Source organism: Bufo gargarizans, chromosome 4 (genome assembly GCF_014858855.1).
Source record: "Bufo gargarizans isolate SCDJY-AF-19 chromosome 4, ASM1485885v1, whole genome shotgun sequence".
In the NCBI taxonomy this organism is placed as follows: domain Eukaryota; kingdom Metazoa; phylum Chordata; class Amphibia; order Anura; family Bufonidae; genus Bufo; species Bufo gargarizans.
In genome coordinates, this window is record NC_058083.1 from 49,740,048 (window position 1) to 49,755,925 (window position 15,878).

A 15,878-nucleotide genomic window follows, 5' to 3' on the forward strand; every position below is an offset into this window, starting at 1 on the left:
GGTAGGAGGTATATTAGACGCTGTTATGAAAACAGCGTCTAATATACCTGTTAGGGGTTAAAAAATTCGGATCTCCAGCCTGCCAGCGAACGATCGCCGCTGGCATGCTGGAGATCCACTCGCTTACCTTCCGTTCCTGTGAGCGCGCGCGCCTGTGTGCGCGCGTTCACAGGAAATCTCGCGTCTCGCGAGATGACGCGTATATGCGTCCAGGAGGAGAAAAGCAACCACCTTCCGGACGCATCGGCGCGTTAGGCGGTCCGGAGGTGGTTAATCAAACTCTCAGAAATATAGTCCTTCATGGCTTGTCTTTCTGGGACAGAAAGATTATATAACCTGGTCTTAGGTAACTTTGCTCCAGGTAGCAGGTTAACCGGGCAATCATAGGGACAATGGGGTGATAACTCCTGACACCCCTTCTCAGAGAAAACATCTTCAAAGTCGGACACAAATGCTGGTAAGGTTGTAATGGAGGTGGCTGGGCAACTGCTACTTAAGCGATTGTCTCTACAATGTTCACTCCATTCCAATATCTCCCTGGCCCGCCAATCAACAACAGGATTGTGCGCTACCAACCAGGGAAGACCTAAGACCATAGGAGTAGAAAGACCTTCAAGGATATAGCAAGAAATAAACTCATTATGGAGGGCCCCCACCTGAAGATGTATTTTATGTACCATGTGTGTCAGGTTTCCCTGAGTAAGAGGAGCAGAGTCGATAGCGAATACGGGGATAGATCTAGGTAAAGGACTAAAAGAAAAACCCAGAGCCCGAGCTAATCGGGAATCCACCAAATTAACCCGCGCCCCACAGAAATCATCTCAGTTTTATTTCCCGAAACTACCTTAGCTGGCAAAACAAACTGAGATGTTTGTATGGAAGAGATGAATACACCCAGGTTGCCATACTCCGCACAACCTGGGGAGAGTAGTTTTCCGACGTTTGTTTCTTTTTGGGTATGGATGGACAAGCTCCTATGAAATGACCCCTCTGACCACAGAAAAAACAAACCCCAGGCTTACGGCGAGCCCCAGGAGGACCAACCTGATGAGTGGCTCCCCCTAGTTGCATAGGTTTGTCCTAGTCAGAACAAACAGAGTGCTGCCTGAGAAAAGTCTCTGGAGGGCAAGAACTCCTCAGCCTATCCCTAAGGGGTCTATCAATACTTATAGATAGCAACTAGTTAATTTGATGGCCTTGCGGTTCTCCCGGCGGTCGGTTTGCGTTGAACTTTGCTCGTTCGATATCCGCTGAACATGGTAAAATATGGTGATGTCGGCGCGCACCATATTTTTTTGCATTGCGCCGTAATTTGACCCATGACACATCTATCAGGTGGGACAGGACAGCCAATTGAGATGTTTCAGCACATGGACACACCTCCAACCCTATAACAGAACCCGATCTGGCAGCCATTTTACATTATGTGTTTTGCCAGTGTAGGGAGAGGTTGCATTTTGGAGCAGGGACAGGCTGTTAGGAACTTAGGGTCACCAAACGCTAGCTATTAGGGCCACAAAAGTCCTTTTAAGGACTGTTAATATTGTGTTATCGATAGGTGTGATACACAGAGGGGTGTGATATACTTAAAATTTCTAAAATAGAAGGTATATTATAGTGCATTTGTATGCTTCCAAAATTACTGATTGAGGCCTTCCATATATTAGCTTCCACAAAATAGTGATAGAGGTTTTCCATATACCTGCGTCCACAAAATTACTGCTTGAGGGTAATATACCAGATTCAACTAACAACTGATTAAGGCCTGTCATATATCAGCTTCCACAAAATAGTGATAGATGTTTTACATATACCAGCGTCCACAAAATACAGATTGTGGGTTTGATATACCTGCTTCAACTAACAACTGATTGAGGACTTCCATAAAGACGCTTCACAAAATAGTGATAGAGGTTTTCCATATACCTATGTCCACAAAATAAAGATTGCGAGTTTTGATATACCTGCTTCAACTAGTAACTGATTGAGGCCTGCCATATAACAGCTTCCACAAAATGGTGATAGAGGTTTTCCATATACCTATGTCCACAAAATAAAGATTGCGAGTTTTGATATACCTGCTTCAACTAGTAACTGATTGAGGCCTGCCATATAACAGCTTCCACAAAATGGTGATAGAGGTTTTCCATATACCTACGTCCACAAAATTACTGCTTAAAGGGTGATATACCAGCGTCAACTAACAACTGATTGAGGCCTTCCATATATCAGCTTCCACAAAATTGTAACATAGTAACATAGTATATAAGGCAGAAAAAAGACATTTGTCCATCCAGTTTGGCCTGTTATCTTGCAAGTTTATACAGAGGAAGGCAAAAAAAAACCCTGTGAGGTACAAGCCAAAAAATTCCTTCCCGACTCCATTCAGGCAATCAGATAACTCCCTGGATCAACAACCCCTCTCTAGTAGCTATAGCCTGCAATATTATTGCACTTCAGAAATTCATCCAAGCCCCTCATGAATTCTTTTATTGTACTCACCATCACCACCTCCTCAGGCCGAGAGTTCCATAGTCTCACTGCTCTTACCGTAAAGAATCCTTTTCTATGTTTGTGTACAAACCTTCTTTCCTCCAGATGCAGAGGGTGTCCCCTCGACACAGTCACATTCCTCGGGATAAATAGATGATGGTAGAGATCTCTGTACTGTCCCCTGATATATTTATACATATAATTAGATCTCCCCTCAGTTGTCTTTTTTCTAAAGTGAATAACCCTAATGTTGATAATCTTTCAGGGTACTGTAGTTGCCCCATTCCAGTTATTACTTTAGTTGCCCTCCTCTGAACCCTCTCCAGCTCTGCTATGTCTGCCTTGTTCACAGGACCCCAGAACTGTACACAGTACTCTATGTATAGACAGTACTCCATGTGTGATAGAGGTTTTCCATATACCTGCGTCCACAAAATTACTGCTTAAAGGGTGATATACCAGCTTCAACTAACAACTGATTGAGGCCTGCCATATATCAGCTTCAGCAAAATACTGATTGAGGGGTTTGATATACCTGCTTCCACAAAATACTGAATGAGGGGTGCGATATACCTGCTTCCACAAAATATTGATTAAAGGGTTCTATATACCAGTTTCCACAAAATACTGATTAAGGGGTTCTATATGCCTGCATCCGCAAAATACTGATTGAGTGGTGCGATATACCTGCTTCCACAAATACTGCTCTTCTCTAGGGACTTTGGCACAGGGTCATTTTGAAAATAACAGGCAGAGGAAGAGGAAGGCCATTCCGCAGGGGTGGTAGGGGTTGGGCAGGTGCACCAGGCCGGAGCCTAAGTGAGAAGTTGGAGAAGGTGCACCAGAGTTGGTTGAGTGGCTCACTCAGCCTTCTGCTTCTGCACCCTCCTCATCCTCTGTATCTGCACCCTCCTCACTCTCTGCTGTGTGCACCCCCAAAGACACCACCACCACCACCATAGCCCCTTCACTCGAATCAGAGTAATTATTTTCCCATCCATTCCCAGACCTTATCAAAGCGCAGCCATTCTTGGCATCGGATGAGGAAGAGGAACTAGCAACGGCCGCCACCCAGCGTTCTGAAGACAATACCCAGATCAGCCCAAGGAGGGTGGTCCCCGCTGATCCTGCCTACTCCAAGATCTCTAATGTCAGTGGTGGTGAAGGTGACGATGATGACACGTTGATGGACGTCACGTGGGTGCCCACAAGAAAGGAAGAGAAGGGGAGTTAAGAGGGAGAGACGAGCAGCAGATAGGGGGTAGAAGTAGGAGAAGCAAGCAGTACTCGCAGTGCACAGGAGGCAAAAAGCAGACTGCAAATGTATCTGGAGCGAGCCATCCACCATGCACAGTCACATCTTGCGCTCCCAGGATGCCGGCACATGGCTCCGCAGTGTGGGCTTTTTTTAATGTGTCAGCTGCTGACAATAGTGTTGCCATCTGCAGCCTGTTCTGTCAATGCATAAGTCGCGGTAAGCCCAACACTCACCTAGGGACGACCACCTTAAGAAGGCACCTGGCCTCCCATCACCAAGCCCAGTGGGAGCAACGCAGTCAGAACCCACAAAGCCACACTCCCAGCTCTCCACATTTTGCCTCTTCTCCTTCTCCTCCCATTTGTCCTCCACGCCACCTTAGACCGTGTCGTAGTCACATTTATCTGCCACAAAGGAGCCTTCCGTGTCCTACATATTCTAGCGTAAAAAAATTATGATGCCGGATAATCCTCTTGTTCAACGGCTGACCGCTGGCTTGTCGGAACTGCTAGCCCACCAACTACTGCCATATAAATTGGTGGACTCGGAGGCCTTTAGAAAATGTGTGGCCATTGGCACACCGCAATGGAAGTTCCCCGGAAGGAAATATTTCTCCCAGAAGGGCATCCCTGAACTATATGGCCACGTTTAGCAACAAGTTAATATATCTCTGGCACACAGTGTCGATGCAAAGATACATCTGACCACAGACACGTGGTCTAGCAAACACAAGCAGGAAAGGTACATAACTTTTGCTGCCCACTGGGTGAACCTTCTGACGCTATCAAGCATGGAACCCGTGGCACCTGTGTGGATTTGGTGTTACCACCACGGTTTGCATGCAGGCCTGCCTCTTCTTCTTCTTCTTCTCCTCCTCCTCCTACTCCATCCTCCATCTCATCCTCGGCTGACTCCTCCTTTTCCACTGCTACCGCCTCTTTCGCTGCACCCCCCCAAACTCCCCAGAACCTATTCGACGTGCCAAGTGAGACTTTGCCATGCTGTGCTGCGGCTGTTGTGCCTGGAAGCCAAGAGCCACACTGGTCCTGCACTGCTTTCAGCTCTGCGGTCACAGGTTATTCAGTGGCTAACCCCGCTCAATTTGACAGTTGGTAAAGTGGTGTCCGACAATGGTGCAATTCTGCTGAGGGCGCTGAAACAGTGCAAAATGACACACGTGCCATGCATGGCACACATCCTAAACTTAGACATGCAGCGATTCGTTGCCAAATACCCCGGGGTCCAGGACTTCTTGCGGCAGGCCAGGAAAATCTCTGACCATTTTATAAAATCTTACACGGCCATGGCTCGCCTTGCTGACGTTCAGCGGCGACACCACTTGCCGATCAGATGTCTGATTTGTGACAGCCCGACGCACTGGAACCCCACCTTGTATATGATTGATAGGCTGCTCCAGCAGAAACATGCCGTTAATGACTACCTGTACGAACTCTGCGGCAGGACAGGTTCTGGGGAGCTTGGTTTATTTTCACCGCACCAGTGGCTGCTCATATGCAACACATGCAGACTTCTGCGGTCATTTGTTGAGATCACCAAACTGGTCAGTCGCAGCCAGGGCACCATCAGTGACATCATACCTTACCCCTTCTTTCTGGAGCATGCATTGCGTCGTGTCATTGATCAAGCCATCGAGGAGCAGGAGCTGGAAGATGAGGATGTCGCAATGCTGAATGAGACAAGCCAGCCAAGTCAATCTGAGACAAGTCAGCTGGAGCCTGAAGGAGTCAGAGGAGGATGGTGCCTGGGGGAGTAGGAGGAGGAGCAAGAAGAGCAGGCTTTAAACTTTTCGGGGATCCCTGGTGTTGTCCGTGGCTGGGGGGAGGAGACCGAGGACGACATTCTCCTGAGCGATAAACAGTTGCCAGGGTGCTCCACCGCTTTCAATTTAGTGCAAATGGGGGCCTTCATGCTCCAGTGTTTGAAGAGGGACCCCTGTATAAAAAGCATAAAGGTCAAGGACCTGTACTGGGTGGCAACGCACTTAGACCCCCGGTACAAACACAAAATGGCAGACATGTTACCAGCATCCCAGAGGGCTGTCAAAATGGAACATTTCCAAGCCTTGCTGCGAGAGATGCTGAATTCTACTGTTGTGGGCACTGGCAGAGGAACTTCCACCCACAGAGAAACAGGTGCGGATACCAATCCTACATCACATGCAAGAAGAGGGCAGTTTGAAGATGTGTTGGTCACTTCGGATATGAGATCATTCTTGCAGTCAACCCATCGACAGCCGCCCTCCGGATCCAGCCTCAGGGAACGCCTAGACTGACAGGTGTCCGACTACATCGGGTTAACGGCCGATGTGGATGCTCTGAGAAGTGAGGAACCCCTGGACTACTGGGTGTGCAGGCATGAACTGTGGCCAGAGCTGGCACAATTTGCCATGAAACTCTTGGCTTGCTCCTTGTCAGGTGAATGCCTATTGCCTAATTTTTGGGGCCTGTACTGGCCGACCGTTACATTTTTATCCTGTGACCACCTAATGTACCTCCAGCCACAGAATCCAAAGTTCTTTGCTGTCAGGTGAATGCCTATTACCTAATTTTGTGGACTTGCACTGTCCGACAGTTAAATTTTTTATCTCTAGTCACATAATCACACCCTTGTCTCACTCCTCTGCCTCTCATTATGGTGCCTTATTAGGCGCATTCACCATAAGGACCTTCTAATGTCACAGGGTCACGTGACTGTGCCCCCCACCCCGTTCTGTGCCCCTCACCCCGTACTGTGCCCCCTTATACCCTGCATTGTTACCCTTTTACCACACCCTGTGCAGTGCCCCTAGTCATTCCCTCTACTGTGCCCTCTTATACCCTTTTATCCAGTCACAGTATGACGGTGTTATCCGGTCACTGTACAGAGGTGTTATCCGGTCAATGTATGGCGGTGGTGTCCAATAACTGGATGGCCATAACTATATCCCTTTCCCTGCCCATGCCATAATTTTTTAGACCTGGCATGAGCGGGAAAAATATGCAGATTGCAGCGCTAAGGACCTTTTCGCCACAATCTGTGTCAGAAATACGCCTAACATAGACATATTTCTATATAATAAATGACCACCTAATTGTATTATTATTTGGGGGTAGAGCTAATTTTTTTATATTATATAGATTCTAGTGTATTATACTGTGCCCTGTATTTCCCAGTAGAAAATGATCCTTGGGAAACACAGTCCCATAAAAATGACCCCTGATTAAAATATATCTTTTTTGTGTGAATTTTTGCCAATGATCCACCTCTGGTATATCACTGTCCATGTTGTGGGACTATTTGTGCACTCATAATTTGTATTTGGTGGCGGCAAATATAACCTGAAGGTTTTCCAAGTTCACCTGTTATTAAAGTCAATGGACGCGATGCGAACGCGCGGTTCGCGAACATTTGATAGCGAACAAGCATTCGCGTGCGCGAACCTTCCTTGCCGATGTTCGTCCATCACTAATAGCAATTAGGGATGAGCAAATCGACTTCGGTGAAACATCCGAAGTCGATTTGCATAACATTTCGTTTCAATACTGTATGGACGAGTGCTCCGTACAGTATTAGAATGAGCCAAAGTTATTACATCCAAAGTCAATTCGCTCATCCCTAATAGCGACATAGCGGCCTCAAGGCATATAGGAGTCTCTTCTTTTACGTTCTCTGACAATCCCTGGCAAAACTGGCTCCTGAGAGCCGGGTCATTCCAACAAGTATTCGTGGTCCACCTTTGAAACTCGGAACAATAAACCTCCGCTGACCGATCTCCTTGCTGAAGCCGCCTAAATCTAGACTCAGCTATGGAGAGTCGGTCAGGGTCATCGTATATGAGACCCAGGGCCTCAAAAAACTCAAAAAAACGACCGGAGGGCCTGGGTACCAGCTGGTAACGAAAAAGCCCAGGATTGAGGATCCCCTTGAATAAGGGAGATAACAATCCCCACCCGCTGTTCCTCATTAACAGAGGAATTTGGATCGCAGTCTGAAATATAATTTACTGGCTTCTTGGAACACCACAAATTTGTCTCTCCCTCCAGAAAATCTGTCAGGGAGAGCAACCTTAGGTTCCGGATTGACCTGGTTACCCATAGCAACCACTGCTGATAAATGGGTATTAAGCTGGCTGACATTGGCGATGTGCTAATGTCAGCTGAACATAACTATATTAGTGCCATCTCACTGCCTGCCGCCGTTATTAAGAAAAACAAACTTTTATAACATGCTAATTAGCCTCTAGGAGCAGGGGGCGTTCTCCTACCTCTGGCCACGCCCTGCTACACTAGATTGACAGGGCCAGGCAGCCTTCACCACCTCCTACCTGCCCTGTGCACTGGGGAGATCTCGCGCCATTCAGTATTCGGCACAGGCGCATTGAGGAAGCTGGCGAGCGCCCTTCACTCACTGCGCCTGCGCCGTATACCAAACTGGACGGCGCAAGCGCGAGATTTACACTGCAGATAGGGCCGGAGGTAGGAGACCAATACTGCCTAGCCCTGTCAACCTAGTGTAGCAGGGCATGGGGAAGGTGGGAGAACGGAGCCTCTAGGAGCAGGGGCAACGCCCCCCTGCTCTTAGAGGCTAATTAGCATGTTATAAATGTTTGTTTTTCTCAAAAACTGCGGCAGGCAGTTAGATGGCACTAATATAGTTATGTTCAGCTGACATTAGCACATCGCTAATGTCAGCCAGCTTAATACCCATTTTTCAGGTGACAGAAACCCTTTTTCCCCCCAAAATAAGGGCCAGATATAATATCACGTCTGATATGGCAGGTAACAGACATGCGGTGCAGAGGGAAGGGGAGTACCCTACCACTAGGGAGAGGGAGTGGTCACCCCTAACTCACCTGGCACCTGGCAGCCCTGACGTCCCTAGACGGGCTGCTAACCCGTACGCTGATCACTTGCCTCGTCCCTGGCTTACCCTTAAATAAGCCATAGGTAGTGAGTAGGGCGGTGGGAGCACTAGTCCTCACCACTGACACCTAGGGTAACAACAGGGAAAAGACAAACACCACAAACAATCCCCAAAGGGAGACAACAAGCAAGAGTTAACCGGAGATCTGACAGCACCAGTTCCAACAGCTCCACAGCAACTCCAACTCCACCAGAGGTCAAAATAGAAGATCTGAAAAAGAAGGTCTATATCTGGCAGCAAGAGAGGCAGATAGGGAGAATATGTAGTACATGTGTAACATCCCAGAGTTATGTTACGAAACTCTTTTACCCCGCTACAATCTGTTGGCAACATCTGCATTGTCATTTTGTGTAATTTCACATAATGTTCTCACAAATGTGCATTGTAAAGCCTTGTTAAATATATATTGTTGTCATTCTTCATGTTCACCAGCAGGTGGCAGCAATGTCAGCAAGGACTTAGCTACAGTTTAGTGTTTCTGAACTGGAATAGTACATTCCAGTTTAGCTCGCCCCTCTGTGAGGAGGTGTGGAATGTTCCCACATCCTGCCTCATGGGGAGGGAAGGAAGTTAGAGTTAGTGTGCCAGCCACCCCGGCTAGGGGAAGGCTGTGCTTTTTGGAGCTCCCAGTTCTAGGGATCCAAAGACAGGATCTTGTCTCGGTTGAGACAATTGATCATCATTCCCAGCCTGAGCCTTGCAGCCTCAGCTGGTGGAAGCAAGCAGCCACCTCCAGTATTCTAGGAAGAAGCATACCCTGTGAGCGCAACTGTGAGTACAGCCCAGAGACCAGGAGAAGCCAAATTCCTCCTCAGCTAGTTAGTCCCCAAGATAGCAGAAGATAGTAAGTGCAGATGATGAATTCCTGCCACATTACAGAGCCACAAGCAGATGATTTATCCTGCAAAGAGCTCTAGGCACATGATAGAAGCAGAAGATAGATTCCTTCCACACATTGCCATTACCGGCTGGGACCCAAGTCTATTGCTGTATCTCACTTGGATGAAAGCTGCATATAGTAAAGACAAGTTTGAACTTTATTCCAAGTCTGGATCTCAATTATAGCTGCAAATCCCTCAATTACTTCTACTAGCAACACACTCATTTTATTGCAAGTGATCCAGGATCCAGGAGTTCAGCCGTATCCAGGTAGGAGACACCGTTGACACCATTACCGCTACCATACAGAGACATTACACCACTCTGGCATTCCTAACCTGGTACGTGAGTTATTACATCTTAAAGGGCCCTGCAACAGTACCCTGCGCACGCTGCAATTGGCGTCACAAACAAAACTATAGACTATTACACCCATATCCTGACCCACTGCATAATTTGGCATCCGTGTAACCGTACCACGGTCCTGCTCATTGCACATGGGAGTGGCTGACAGAGAACAGCTGAAAGGAAAAGCTACAGATTCCTAAATGGGACAAAAAGGATTGCAAACCTAAGCAGGAAAACCTGGACTGGAATCCATTCCCACCACTAGGTCATGGAGCGATCTCTTGAAACCAAGTGAGTAGCCACCCGCTGCGACCTTCTGACCCCAGGCACAACAGGGTCAGCGATAGGTCGTGACACCCTCGTAACAGTAACTTAGGATCAGTACAGGATAAGTAATGTAATGTATGTACACAGTGACTGCACCAGCAGAATAGTGAGTGCAGCTCTAAAGTATAATACAAGATGTATCTTAAGATCAATACAGGGTACGTAATATATGTATACAGTGAATCCACCATCAGAATAGTGAGTGCAGCTTTGAATTATAATACAGGATGTAACTCAGGATCAATACAGGATAAGTAATATATGTATACAGTGACTCCACCAGCAGAATAGTGAGTGCAGCTCTGGAGTATAATACATGATAAGGTTATTGGGGAATTTCCTCGGGTCCTCTACCCCCCCCCCCCCACCTTTAAAACATCATTTTCCCAACTACCTTACCACCCATCTAAAACCCCACCAAAAATGACACAACACCGTATGTTGGAATTAAATGGCCACAGCAGCCTTTTATTAATACAAACATAACACGTAAAGATCCATATAAATATATATATAACAATATATATATAAACCCTGACGAAGGAGGTCCTAGAAGCCCCGATTCGATTCCAGCTGGTGCCCCAAACACCCGGTTAAGCCACCCTGCCTCCAGCCGTATCACTCCAGCTCGGAGACACCGAGTGATGGTCACCCACTGAAACCAACCAACTTTCCACACCTGGGAGTCCAGCCCCACCTTTTGAGGCCCTCCCATCCACAAACACCAAGCCCTACCACCGTCTTCCAGGACCTCCTACCGCCAGACTGCTATGACAAACAATTACCCAAAACCAGACACAAAATACCCCAAACCCCCCCCCCCCCCCCAGAAAAAAAGGGAGGGCGAGTGGGAGTTTCTAAACCTAAAATGGCGCCCGTTTTCCCGCTTCTTTTCCTTTTAAAACCTAAGGCTCCGTCCCCTATGCTAACCCGGCCCCCCTCTTTCCTTAACCTATTCCTACCTTCTTTCTAACCTCTTGTTAACCCTGCGTCCCCTCGTCCCCCAACCTCTCATGTCAGCCTCCCCTTAGGCTGCGCTTTAATCCGGCTGCACTGGATGTAACTCAGGATTATTACAGGATAAGTAATGTAATGTATGTACACAGTGACTCCACCAGCAGAATAGTGAGTGCAGCTCTTGAGTATAATACAGGATGTTACTCAGGATTAGGGATGAGCGAACTCGAACTGTATAGTTCGGGTTCGTACCGAATTTTGGGGTGTCCGTGACACGGACCCGAACCCGGACATTTTCGTAAAAGTCCGGGTTCGGGTTCGGTGTTCGTCGCTTTCTTCGCGCTTTTGTGACGCTTTCTTGGCGCTTTTTGAAAGGCTGCAAAGCAGCCAATCAACAAGCGTCATACTACTTGCCCCAAGAGGCCATCACAGCCATGCCTACTATTGGCATGGCTGTGATTGGCCAGAGCACCATGTGACCCAGCCTCTATTTAAGCTGGAGTCACATAGCGCCGCCCGTCACTCTGCTCTGATTAGCGTAGGGAGAGGTTGCGGCTGCGACAGTAGGGCGAGATTAGGCAGATTAACTCCTCCAAAGGACTTGATTAACTGATCGATCTGCAGCTGTGGATCATTGAGCTGCTGATCCTCAATTGCTCACTGTTTTTAGGCTGCCCAGACCGTTTGTCAGTCAAATTTTTCTGGGGTGATCGGCGGCCATTTTGTGTCTTGTGGTGCGCCAGCACAAGCTGCGACCAAGTGCATTTAACCCTCAATGGTGTGGTTGTTTTTTGGCTAAAGCCTACATCAGGGTGAAGCTGTCACACCAAGTGCATTTAACCAGCAATAGTCTGTTTATTTTTTGGCCATATACTACATCAGGGGCAAGCTGCGCCTGTCACCAAGTGCATTTAACCCTCAATGGTGCGTTTGTGTTTTGGCTAAAGCCTACATCAGGGTGAAGCTGTCACACCAAGTGCATTTAACCAGCAATAGTCTGTTTATTTTTTGGCCATATACTACATCAGGGGCAAGCTGCGCCCGTCACCAAGTGCATTTAACCCTCAGTAGTGTGGTTGGTCAAGCTATCACACCAAGTGCATTTAACCAGCAATAGTCTGTTCATTTTTTGGCCATATACTAAATCAGGGGCAAGCTGCGCCCGTCACCAAGTGCATTTAACCAGCAATAGTCTGTTCATTTTTTGGCCATATACTACATCAGGGGCAAGCTGCGCCCGTCACCAAGTGCATTTAACCCTCAGTAGTGTGGTTGGTCAAGCTGTGACACCAAGTGCATTTAACCAGCAATAGTCTGTTCATTTTTTGGCCATATACTACATCAGGGGCAAGCTGCGCCCATCACCAAGTGCATTTAACCAGCAATAGTGTGGTTATTTTTTGGCCATATCCCAGTCTAATTCTGTCACTAAATCCATACCGGTCACCCAGCGCCTAAATACTAGGCCTCAAATTTATATCCCGCTAAATCTCTCGTTACCGCTGTCCTGTTGTGGCTGGGAAAGTTATTTAGTGTCCGTCAAAGCACATTTTTTGTTCTGGGTTGAAATACAATTCCCAATTTAGCAATTTAAAAATTTAGTGGTTTCTGCTGTATCAGAGCTATTTGAAATCTATCCCTAAAAGGGTATATAATATTCAAGGTGCACATAGGGTCATTCAGAATAACTTCACACACCCGCTACTGTGCATTTCCAAGTCTAATTCTGTCACTAAACCCATACCTGTCACCCAGCGCCTAAATACTAGGCCTCAAATTTATATCCAGCTAAATCTGTCCTTAGTGCTGTAGCTGGGCGAGTTATTTAGTGTCCGTTCAAGCACATTTCTTGTTCTGGGTTGAAATACAATTCCCAATTTAGCAATTTCATAATTTAGTGGTTTCTGCTATATCAGAGCTATTTGAAATCTATCCCTAAAAGGGTAGATCATATTGAAGGTGCACATAGGGACATTCAGAATAACTTCACACACCCGCTACTGTGCATTTCCAAGTCTAATTCTGTCACTAAACCCATACCTGTCACCCAGCGCCTAAATACTAGGCCTCAAATTTATATCCAGCTAAATCTGTCCTTAGTGCTGTAGCTGGGCGAGTTATTTAGTGTCCGTTCAAGCACATTTCTTGTTCTGGGTTGAAATACAATTCCCAATTTAGCAATTTCATAATTTAGTGGTTTCTGCTATATCAGAGCTATTTGAAATCTATCCCTAAAAGGGTATATAATATTCAAGGTGCACATTGGGTCATTCAGAATAACTTCACACACACCCGCTACTGTGTATTTCCAAGTCTAATTCTGTCACTAAACCCATACCTGTCACCCAGCGCCTAAATACTAGGCCTCAAATTTATATCCAGCTAAATCTGTCCTTAGTGCTGTAGCTGGGCGAGTTATTTAGTGTCCGTTCAAGCACATTTCTTGTTCTGGGTTGAAATACAATTCCCAATTTAGCAATTTCATAATTTAGTGGTTTCTGCTATATCAGAGCTATTTGAAATCTATCCCTAAAAGGGTAGATCATATTGAAGGTGCACATAGGGACATTCAGAATAACTTCACACACCCGCTACTGTGCATTTCCAAGTCTAATTCTGTCACTAAACCCATACCTGTCACCCAGCGCCTAAATACTAGGCCTCAAATTTATATCCAGCTAAATCTGTCCTTAGTGCTGTAGCTGGGCGAGTTATTTAGTGTCCGTTCAAGCACATTTCTTGTTCTGGGTTGAAATACAATTCCCAATTTAGCAATTTCATAATTTAGTGGTTTCTGCTATATCAGAGCTATTTGAAATCTATCCCTAAAAGGGTATATAATATTCAAGGTGCACATAGGGTCATTCAGAATAACTTCACACACACGCTTCTGTGCATTTCCAAGTCTAATTCTGTCACTAAATCCATACCGGTCACCCAGCGCCTAAATACTAGGCCTCAAATTTATATCCCGCTGAATTTGAATACAATACATTGGGCCAAATAATATATTTGTTGTTGTGGTGAACCATAACAATGAGAAAAACATCTAGTAAGGGACGCGGACGTGGACATGGTCGTGGTGGTGTTAGTGGGCCCTCTGGTGCTGGGAGAGGACGTGGCCGTTCTGCCACATCCACACGTCCTAGTGTACCAACTACCTCAGGTCCCAGTAGCCGCCAGAATTTACAGCGATATATGGTGGGGCCCAATGCCGTTCTAAGGATGGTAAGGCCTGAGCAGGTACAGGCATTAGTCAATTGGGTGGCCGACAGTGGATCCAGCACGTTCACATTATCTCCCACCCAGTCTTCTGCAGAAAGCGCACAGATGGCGCCTGAAAACCAACCCCATCAGTCTGTCACATCACCCCCATGCATACCAGGGAAACTGTCTCAGCCTCAAGTTATGCAGCAGTCTCTTATGCTGTTTGAAGACTCCGCTGGCAGGGTTTCCCAAGGGCATCCACCTAGCCCTTCCCCAGCGGTGAAAGACATAGAATGCACTGACGCACAACCACTTATGTTTCCTGATGATGAGGACATGGGAATACCACCTCAGCATGTCTCTGATGATGTCACGGCTGTTTAAGGGTAACAAGAGTATACACAGTAAAAAGAGCTACTGACCGGACCCAAACTAGGGAAGAGAAAGGGTGACCCCTGTCAGACCCTCAACACTCTCCCTATGCTGCTAAAGCACATGCCCGGATCCAAATGGTGGAACGAGGCATGCCCGCGTACCTTAGACTGATGAGCCCTGTAACCCCTACAATAGTGGAAGGGGCACGGCCTCCGATGCCCTGCACAGAATAAGGAGGGAACCGGGGCCACCTCAGATCCAGTCAGGAAATCACCAGGTACATAACAAAGTCTGCACACTTAGCTGATGGAGCTGCAGCCGTAGAGAAGACGGATCCAAGGAGCGCTGGCAATATCCGGAGTGCTTGCAGCAGCAGAACACAGGTCCAGAGAACTAGTAGCTAAAGGAGTGAAGATACTCAAGGCAGAGCTACAACTGAAAGGAGAAATATAATCCACGCCCTGCAATAGGAGGAGGGGTGATTTAAAGGCAGAGAAATCAAACGCAGGAGAGACAGCTGAGAGTAAGACCTCATCACAGGGGCGGAGAAACAGAACAGTGAGAAAACCTCCAACCCTAAGTGACATCATCACAGGGGTGGAGACACAGAGCTTTGAGAACGTCTCAAAGCTCTGGTAGTGACAGTACCCCCCCTTCTACGGGTGGACTCCGGACACCCAGGACCCACCTTCCCAGGATGAGCCCTATGAAATGCCCTGATAAGGCGAGTGGCTTTAATGTCCGACATCGGAACCCACATCCTCTCCTCAGGACCATAACCCTTCCAATGAACGAGGTACTGAAGAGAACCGCGGACAATGCGAGAGTCCACAATTCTGGAAACCTCAAACTCCAGATTGCCATCAACCAAAATCGGAGGAGGAGGCAAAGAGGAGGGTACCGTGGGCTGGACATATGGTTTTAAGAGAGATCTGTGAAAAACATTATGTATCTTCCAAACCCGTGGAAGATCAAGGCGGAAGGCAACAGGATTGATGACTGACAAAATTTTATAAGGCCCAATAAACTTGGGGCCCAATTTCCAGGAGGGAACCTTCAGTTTAATATTTCTTGTAGACAACCACACCAGATCACCCACATTCAGGTCCGG